This window comes from Carassius gibelio, chromosome A5 (genome assembly GCF_023724105.1).
Source record: "Carassius gibelio isolate Cgi1373 ecotype wild population from Czech Republic chromosome A5, carGib1.2-hapl.c, whole genome shotgun sequence".
NCBI classification, from domain to species: domain Eukaryota; kingdom Metazoa; phylum Chordata; class Actinopteri; order Cypriniformes; family Cyprinidae; genus Carassius; species Carassius gibelio.
The window spans coordinates 4,272,736-4,280,252 of record NC_068375.1 but is presented as its reverse complement, the minus strand read 5'-3'; positions in this window follow the sequence as shown (position 1 = coordinate 4,280,252).

Sequence of the window (7,517 nt, the reverse complement as noted above, 5' to 3'; positions counted from 1 at the left end):
GAAGGGTGCTTATTTATTAAGTGCAAAGTTTTATTAAGCCTGTCCTACCCTTAGCCTTGTAAAAATGTTCTCCTCTTTATTGTTTCTTCTGGCTATCCTTCCTGTACCCACATTTTGCTGTAATATATAGAGATGTCACCCTGTGTTTCCTGTATCCCAACTGTTCTGCCACTCCTTAATGATGTTTCGTTTAATTATTCCTTTTGCTTCAGACTTTCTGAGTGGAACGCACTAGACCTCCTCCTGCATCAGTGCCTGTTTTGCTAATGTATCCACATCTTCATTTTCTTTAATCCCTCTGTGTGCCCGAATCCACATAAATGTTACCTGCATGTTCATATTTTTAATTCTGTACAATATTTCATAGATCCCATTTACTATATATTGTCTGCTGTTAGATGTAAATGACTGCAGTGACATTAATGCAGAGCATGAATCAGTACATATAATAACTTTTTAAATTTGTAATTCTTCTACCTTCTCTAATGCTATTACAATTGCCAACATCTCAACTGTATACACTGATAAATTATCTGAAGTTCTTCTCTTACCAGAAACATGTAATGTAGAAATACTTAAACCAAAACTGCTATATTTCCAAATCCTTTTTGACCCTGCATTTTTTTCCAGGAAATATAAATCTACTGACGCTGGAGGAAACAACCAAGGTGGTGTCACTGATAATGGCACTGTCGGGATATATCCACCTTAATTTAATGTCATGTCTCTAATTATTTCTTCACATGTCCATGCAAAGCATCCCCGTTTAGCTCTTTCACTCTCCCAACATGGGAGAAGTATCTTAGTTGTAGGATGTCGATCCCCAGAATGCCTTTGTAAATTTATCCAGTAGTGCATCATTAACTTCTTACGTCTAATGTGCAACGGCATTTCCCCCATCTCAACCTGAATAGCAGCCATTGGAGTTGTTTTCATAGCCCCACATCATAGTCTTAGAGCTTGAGCTTGCACCACATCCAACTTCTTTAATGACGTTTTTGCTGCCGATCCATAAGCAATGCACCCGTAATCTAATGCTGATCTTATCAATGCTATATACACATTTATATACACCCTGTTAAGAATCTTTTTACACTTGGTATTTATCCTTTTGATATGTTCATTCCATGTTAACTTATCATCAAACCACATACCCAAAAACCTAAAAACTTTTACTTTCTCTATTTCTTGCCCATACATCTTTACCTGAGCTTCAACCCCTCTCTTTCTAGTTAAAAATACTGTCTTGGTTTTCCCAATTGCAAACTTAAATCCCCATGCAATTGACCATCTCTCCACCACATTAATTGCCTCTTGTATTTTACCTTTAATATGATTAATGTTCCTGCCCCTTTTCCATAAGGCTCCATCATCAGCAAACAGTGACTGTCTGATATCCCCCTGTACTTGTGAAAAAACTTCATTAATCATTATGGAAAAGAGTATAGGGGTAATAACATTGCCCTGAGGAGTACCATTCTCTACCATGTATCTTTTTAAAACAGCTGTCCCAATTCTTACTTGTATACTTCTCTCACCCAAGAATCCCTTAATGATCCTTTCCGTTATCTTTCCTACATGTGATGTAAGTGCTATTGGTCTTTAATTCATGGGCTTGACAAATCTTTCCCTGGTTTCCTGATAGGAATAATTACTGCTTCTTTCCACCCAGCTGGTAATTTCCCTAAATCCCATGCTTTATTATAAAACCCCAGCAACTTTGTAGATGCTAAAACACCTAAATGTTCTATCATTACATAGCAGATATCATCTTTACCTGGAGATGTTAATCCAGGTCTTTTTATTGCCCTTCTCATTTCTTCCATTGTAATTGGTGCATCCATTATACTGTTACTATCCTCTCTTCTTTCAAGTAAATCTCCACATGCTAATCTTGTCATTGTCATTCCTCTCTTGCCCTCCTCCGTTATCAGAACTATGAATCAGAGTAAATGCCTTCGCTATAAACCCTCTGCCTTCTCCTGGTCAGACACTGCTGCTTCCTCCCCCATCTTCAATATTGGATACTGTCACGAGTGGGGCGGGGCCGAGAGCCGTGGGAATGGACGAGGCCAGTGGAGTGATTGGAGATGAGCGACACCTGCTCGACCCACCGGTCTCGAGTCCCACGGAGGAGATGGAAGGATATAAAACTGGAGCGACAACAGTGAAGGACGAGAGAGGACCAGGCCTGGGTTTTAGTTTGTGTTTGCTTTTTATTTGTGCGCATCAATCGTCCGTGAGGGGCTGATGCACTGTTTTGTGTTTATTTTTGTAATTAAAGTTTCATTTGGATTGTCCGCCGGTTCCCGCCTTCTTCTTCCCGATGATAATGGAGTTTTATCATTACAGATACTTCCATTCCCTTCGAATTCCTCCCATACTCTTAATCATGTTCCACACATCTCCAACAGGTGTTGCTCTACCAATTTTGTTACAGAAAGTCTGCCAGCTTTGCTTTTTTTGCTTTTCGTATAATTTTCCTAACCTTTGCTTGTGTTTCTTTATATTTAATCAAATTATGAAAATTATGTGTTTTTCTTAATAATCTGAGTGCTTTGTTCCTTTCTTTCAATATTTTCCCACAGTCCTCTGTCCACCAGGGAACTGCCTTTCTTTTCATTTTCCCTTTGCTTTTTTTTTTTAGATATCGATTCTTTAGCAACTTGTAGTATTGTTGTACTATTTTTATCAATCTCCTCTATTTCCTCATTTAGATCTATTTTGTCCATTTCTATCTCACACATATATTTATATCTTTCCCATTTTGCACTAATAAAAATCCATTTCCCCCACTAATTCCCTTTGATCCTTATTTATTTCCAATAAAACACTACACCATACTGGAAAATTATCACTCCAATGATTCTTCAGATAGATCCCACTCACATATTCCCGCTTAATTTCTAGAAACTAAAGTTAAATCTAATGCTGAGATGTTCCTTTTATGTACATCTATTCTAGTCCCTCTCCCATCATTTAAACACACCATGTTTATCTCTTCTAACAATTCTTCTATAAGCACACCATTTACATCTGTTTTTACTCCTCCCCATAACGTACTATGTGCATTAAAGTCACCCCATACCACCACCTTATTACCATCCAACCCTACTACTTGTGTTATCTGCCCCAACTCTAATTTTCTACATGGATTATAATAATTTATAATTACACACTCTCCTTCATTTGTCCATATCACTACACTAACATATTCTTGTTCTTTCCCCCCTACACTCACTTCTCTGAATGAAATATAATTTCCAATAAATGTTGCACATCCTCCCCCCTACTCCATCCCCCCATCACACCTTACAGAGGCATATCCATCTAATCCCATCTGATGATTGGCTGTTCTGCCTTTAGTCCCGCCTCTCTTGGGGTGTTATCGGTCAGCTCGTGCTGAGGAGGCGGGAACTTATGGTTATGGTTATTTACATCTCCCCTTTCCAGGTACTTTGAATGAGTGTTTATGTTTCGAGGTTTTTAAATAAGCTTGATATGTGTTTGGGAAGATGTTCTGTTATCGTTTTGTTGACATGTCGAGTGTTTTCGGTATTATATTTAGTTTTTTAGACTAATGCTAATTGCTATTATTGGGATATTGTTCAGCAGTTAGCTAAATTCGGTTATGTAACGTTATGTGGCATGCAATGTATAACATAACTGTCATGAAGAAGGCAGGGAATTGACGAGGAGGGGGGGCAAACTGCAATTGTTAAGCAGTGTATTTATGGGTTCACTGCCAGTGCAACTGATTTTGATATTTTGAGCATTGTTTGTTGATTAGCTGAATACTTTTGTGGATACTTCCCTGTTGTGTTTTATTGTGTGTGTGTGTGTGTATGTGTGTGTGTGTGTGTGTGTGTGTATAATTAAAATGTTATTATTTATTTTGTTATGAACAATCACACTGGAACTTTCAACGCTCCCTCGGAGACAACAACAATGCAATGGCCCATTCAGTTTAATTCACATTTACTTGTATAATGCATTTCATAACCTGTTGTTTCAAAGAAGCTTTAAAGAAAGTGTCACAGTGTCTGGTCTGTGTTTCCCTGGGTGTCCACTAGTGGTCTCACTTCCCCATAGGCACTCCACCGCAGGCACTACATTCCCACATAGCTTTGTCACTTCATCACAGTTAATTGCACAGCTGTTATTGCACTCTGCTGTCTCCACTTCCTTTGTTATCCTGCCTATAAATACCAGTCTTTCTCTTTCTGTTTTGATGGAGTCCTTATTTTCCATTACCCGGTTTTCTTGCGTTCCTTGTGTTTTCTAGTTTCTTGTTCTTGTTTGTTTTGTTTCTGGACTGATTTCTTGGTTATGACCTCTTGCCTTTTTGGATACTGTATTTTGGATTACCCATTAAACACACTGCTTCTGGATCTCTCGTTTCCTGTGATTGATCGTTACAGAAGGACTCCATCATGTCCATATCCAGCAGTGTGGGACTTCATATCCATTCCCCAGCTAGTATGAAGGAGCGGAGGGGGAGATTCCTAAAATTAACCCCCCTCCGTCAAAAGGGGAATGAGGTGGGTGGTGTGGCACAAGAATTCTGGACCCTGGCAGTAGGATTGGGTTATAATGATGCGGCCTTGAAAGACTTTTTGTAACGCCTGCCTAGACCACCCTGTGCCTGAGCGGAGATGGATGAGCTGGAGATCTTTGATTTTTGGGGGTTGCCTGCAACATCGGTCCCAGTGGGATACCCCAGCCACACCTGTCTCTCCAGGTGGGATGGCCGACTCTAGACCGGGGTCTCCAGACAGGAGCACCACCAGCCCAGCACCACTGCACAAGATGTCTGCCAGCCCAGTGCCACAGCACAAGGTGGTCGCCAGCCCAGCGCCACTGCACAAGTTGGCCGCCGGTCCAGTGCCTCTGCACAAAATGACAGCCACCGTTGACCCTCCAGAGTCGAGTCAGGTCACCATTAACACTCCAGAGTCAAGTCAGGTCACCATTAACACTCCAGAGTTGAGTCAGGTCACCATTACCCCTCCATAGTGGAGTCAGGTCACCATTAACACTCCAGAGTCAGGTCAAGTCACCATTAACAATCATGAGTTAAGCACTACCTCAGTTAGACCTCAGGAGTCAAGTCAAGTCACCGTTGATCTTCATGGGCAAGGACAAAGCCCCAGTGTTCTTCATGGGCAAGGTCAAGTCCCCAGTGTTCTTCATGGGCAAAGGCAAGTCACCGTCGATCTTCATGAGCAAAGTCAAGTCACCGTCGATCTTCATGAGCAGAGTCAAGTCATCGTTGATCTTCATGAGCAGAGTCAAGTCACCGTTGATCTTCATGAGCAGAGTCAAGTCACCGTTGATCTTCATGAGCAGAGTCAAGTCACCGTTGATCTTCCTGAATCCTGTCAAAACACCATGGATCTACCAGAGTCTCTTCACATCTCTGCTGCACTACCAGAGTCTCTCCACGTCTCTGCTTAACTACCAGAGTCTCTCCTCGTCTCTGCTGAACTACCAGAGCCTCTTCACATCTTTGCGGAACTACCAGAGCCTCTCCACGTCTCTGCTGAACTACCAGAGCCTCTCCACGTCTCTGCTGAACTACCAGAGCCTCTCCACGACTCTGCTGAACTACCAGAGCCTCTCCACGTCTCTGCGGAGCTTCCAGAGCCTCGTCACATCTCAGCCGAACTCCCTGAGCGCTCAATTTATCCTTTTGTGGCCACGGAGGCCATCCAGGAACTCACCACCTGCCCTGTCATGGCCATGGAGACCATCTACCATCTCCTCAGGGCCACGGAGGCCACCCTTAACCTGTTCATGTTCTCTATTTCAGACTTACCTTACCAGACTTGCTCTCCTGTGCCATCGATCCCACTGTGGTGGTCTTCTGCGCTGCCCTGGTGGGCTTCAGTCTTGACCGCACGGTGGTGGTGGTCTTCTGTGCCACACTGGTGGGCTTTTGTCTCAACCGCACGGCTGTGGTGGTCTTCTGCACCGCCCTGGTGGGCTTCGGTCTCGACCGCACGGTGATGTTGGTCTTCTGCGCCACACTGGTGGGCTTTTGTCTCCCTCCTGGCTTTGTCAAGTCAAGTCAAGTCACCTTTATTTATATAGCGCTTTAAACAAAATACATTGCGTCAAAGCAACTGAACAACATTCTTTAGGAAAAGTGTGTCAATAATGCAAAATGATAGTTAAAGGCAGTTCATCATTGAATTCAGTGATGTCATCTCTGTTCAGTTAAATAGTGTCTGTGCATTTATTTGCAATCAAGTCAACGATATCACTGTAGATGAAGTGACCCCAACTTAAGCAAGCCAGAGGCGACAACGGCAAGGAACCGAAACCCCATCGGTGACAGAATGGAGAAAAAAACCTTGGGAGAAACCAGGCTCAGTTGGGGGGCCAGTTCTCCTCTGACTAGATGAAACCAGTACTTCAATTCCAGGCTGCAGCAAATTCAAATTGTGCAGAAGAATCATCTGTTTCCTGTGGTCTTGTCCTGGTGGTCGTCTGAGACAAGGTATTTACAGGGGATCTGTATCTGGGGCTCTAGTTGTCCTGGTCTCCGCTGTCTTTCAGGGCTGTAGAGGTACTTTCTAGGTGCGATCCACCATCTGCTTTGGATACGTATACTGGATCCAGGTGACTGCAGCGACTTTATGATCTGAATACAGACTGGATCTGGTGGCTAGGGTGACCTCGAAACAAGAGAGAAACAGAATAATATTAGTGTAGATGCCATTCTCCTAATTATGTAGAAAGTGCATCGAGTGTCATGGGAAGTCTTCTAGGTTCTGGTTTACCTAATTAATGCAGCCTAAAAATCCTTTATTGGATTAAGATATTAGAAGCATATTAGTTTGTTATGTGTAAGCCAGGTTAAAGAGATGGGTCTTTAATCTAGATTTAAACTGCAAGAGTGGGTCTGCCTCCCGAACAATTTTAGGTAGGTTATTCCAGAGTTTAGGCGCCAAATAGGAAAAGGATCTGCCACCCGTAGTTGATTTTGATATTCTAGGTATTATCAAATTGCCTGAGAACGCAGCGGACATGGAGGATTATAATGTAACAAGAGCTCATTCAAATACTAAGGTGCTAAACCATTCAGGGCTTTATAAGTAATAAGCAATATTTTGAAATCTATACAATGTTTGATAGGGAGCCAGTGCAGTGCTGACAAGACCGGGCTAATATGGTCATACTTTCTGGTTCTAGTAAGAACTCTTGAGTTCTTGTGAGTGACCGAGAGTGATTTTCTGAGCTATTTTTCTTAATCTTGATAGTAGTATATGAGTATATGAGCGGAGTGGAGTGTCAAAAATTTCCCCTCTGTGCTCTGAGCATTTAATAATCACTCCTCTGGGTTCACCATTTTCCGCTCCTCGCTTCACTGATCAGAAACACCGCTCCGCCTTCAATCCATGTCTAAGTATTTCAGTTTGTTTGAAACTGCACAGTTCTGTTCATAACGTAGCCTATATTTAAAAAAAAATCATAAATAAAAGAACAGGAGAGTTTTAGTGTTACTGTGCAAA